Genomic DNA, 2500 nt, shown 5'->3' on the forward strand with positions numbered 1-2500 from the left:
GTAGTCGTGGCCGAGTGGTTAAGGCGACGGACTAGAAAGCCGAACCATTGCGTCCCGTGGAGACGTCTTTGCCGTTCGATGCGCGGTCAAGGCAGTCCGTTGCAGGGCTCGTTTCACAAACTGGCTCCATTTGACAGCTCCGAACACGGACGGCAGGGCAGCGAACCAAACACATTGCCTCGTCGTGTTGCCGAGTGCATCTCAGGTTCGGCTGGTCAAAGGGCAGGCGCAGCCTTGTTTTGGGGCGTCGTTCACCCAAGCTTTACTCTCACTCTCGGGTCGATTTTGCGAACTGGCTCTATTTGACAGCTCCGCCCACGGACGGCAGGGCAGCGAACCGACTGCACTGCCACGTCGTGTTGTGTACGTCAAACGTGAGCGTGGTCGCCGACCGAAGCCGAGGCGTTTTGAAACAAAGGGCGCTGAAGCACGTGCGGACATTTCCCCGTGCCGTGATCGAGCCCCCTTGCCTGGTCGTGGCCAACTGGTTCAAAAGACCTCCTTGAAATCCACCGCGGTCTCCGGCGTTGCGTTGGGCGTGTTGCCGAGTGCGTCTCAGAATCGGCTCCTCAAAAGGCAGCCGCAGCCTTGTTTTGATGAACCCTTGCCTGGTCATGGCCTCGTTCTTCAAAAAGACCTAAGCGCGTTCAAAATGCAGGTATTTGTCGTTAACGAAAAGTGCTCCTGTCCTGGACAGACTGAGTCAAACTTGTCGGAAAACAGTGCAGACTGCATGCTTTTAATGGGCCGCCGAGAGCATTTAAAGAGTTGTCCGATTGTGACGCCTCCGCGTGCGGTAAACACGAGCGCAGAGCGAGTTCTCACACACACACACACACGCATGCGCGCGCTCGTCGCTGAAGCCGACAGTCAGGATGGCCGAGCGGTCTAAGGCGCTGCGTTCAGGTCGCAGTCTCCTCTGGAGGCGTGGGTTCAAATCCCACTCCTGACATTTGTTGCAGCGCTGTGGGCCATGGGCTTGGCCCATGGGCTTCCTCCTGTGACTGGAAGTTTGTTCTGAAAGCTTCCATTGACTTGACATGTTGACTTCTTCAAAAAGAACTAAGCGCGCGAAAGCGTTTTCCACACAGGGCTCGCAGCTTTCCGTAGTCGTGGTTAAGGCGATGGACTAGAAATCCATTGGGGTCTCCCTGCGCAGGTTCGAATCCTGCCAACTACGCTGACCGACGTGAGATTTGTCCGAGTGCTGCGGAGCCTTTCCCTCTGAGCAAGGTCGGTGTGGAGCGCCCCAGGCGGGGATTTATTTTAAACAACGCACGTAGCTATTTCAACGGCGACCAGAGTGCATTGCCGGCTCGGCATAAAAGCACCAGCGTACGGGCACCGAGGCATCTGGACTGAGTGTTGGAATGGGCAAGCGGTCTAAGGATCGGCTTGCGGCGTCCCGTGGAGACGTCTTTGCCGTTCAAAAAGAACTAAGCGCGCGAAAGCGTTTTCCACACAGAGCTCGCGGCTTTCCGTAGTCGTGGCCGAGTGGTTAAGGCGACGGACTAGAAAGCCGAACCATTGCGTCCCGTGGAGACGTCTTTGCCGTTCGATGCGCGGTCAAGGCAGTCCGTTGCAGGGCTCGTTTCACAAACTGGCTCCATTTGACAGCTCCGAACACGGACGGCAGGGCAGCGAACCAAACACATTGCCTCGTCGTGTTGCCGAGTGCATCTCAGGTTCGGCTGGTCAAAGGGCAGGCGCAGCCTTGTTTTGGGGCGTCGTTCACCCAAGCTTTACTCTCACTCTCGGGTCGATTTTGCGAACTGGCTCTATTTGACAGCTTCGCCCACGGACGGCAGGGCAGCGAACCGACTGCACTGCCACGTCGTGTTGTGTACGTCAAACGTGAGCGTGGTCGCCGACCGAAGCCGAGGCGTTTTGAAACAAAGGGCGCTGAAGCACGTGCGGACATTTCCCCGTGCCGTGATCGAGCCCCCTTGCCTGGTCGTGGCCAACTGGTTCAAAAGACCTCCTTGAAATCCACCGCGGTCTCCGGCGTTGCGTTGGGCGTGTTGCCGAGTGCGTCTCAGAATCGGCTCCTCAAAAGGCAGCCGCAGCCTTGTTTTGATGAACCCTTGCCTGGTCATGGCCTCGTTCTTCAAAAAGACCTAAGCGCGTTCAAAATGCAGGTATTTGTCGTTAACGAAAAGTGCTCCTGTCCTGGACAGACTGAGTCAAACTTGTCGGAAAACAGTGCAGACTGCGTGCTTTTAATGGGCCGCCGAGAGCATTTAAAGAGTTGTCCGATTGTAACGCCTCCGCGTGCGGTAAACACGAGCGCAGAGCGAGTTCTCACACACACACACACGCATGCGCGCGCTCGTCGCTGAAGCCGACAGTCAGGATGGCCGAGCGGTCTAAGGCGCTGCGTTCAGGTCGCAGTCTCTTCTGGAGGCGTGGGTTCAAATCCCACTCCTGACATTTGTTGCAGCGCTGTGGGCCATGGGCTTGGCCCATGGGCTTCCTCCTGTGACTGGAAGTTTGTTCTGAA

The 2500-nt window shown here is 56.9% G+C and overlaps 2 non-coding genes across 2 annotated transcripts; both read left to right on the forward strand.

Annotated features, from left to right (window-relative positions):
* The first annotated feature begins 869 nt into the window (after window positions 1-869).
* trnal-cag (transfer RNA leucine (anticodon CAG)) lies at window positions 870-952 on the forward strand. The gene has a single exon. It is a non-coding gene; the product is annotated as a tRNA-Leu (tRNA).
* A 1395-nt stretch (window positions 953-2347) lies between these two features.
* Window positions 2348-2430, forward strand: trnal-cag (transfer RNA leucine (anticodon CAG)). The gene has a single exon. It is a non-coding gene; the product is annotated as a tRNA-Leu (tRNA).
* Window positions 2431-2500: the final 70 nt, after the last annotated feature.

The sequence above is a fragment of the Neoarius graeffei genome, chromosome 13 (assembly GCF_027579695.1).
Source record: "Neoarius graeffei isolate fNeoGra1 chromosome 13, fNeoGra1.pri, whole genome shotgun sequence".
NCBI lineage: Eukaryota > Metazoa > Chordata > Actinopteri > Siluriformes > Ariidae > Neoarius > Neoarius graeffei.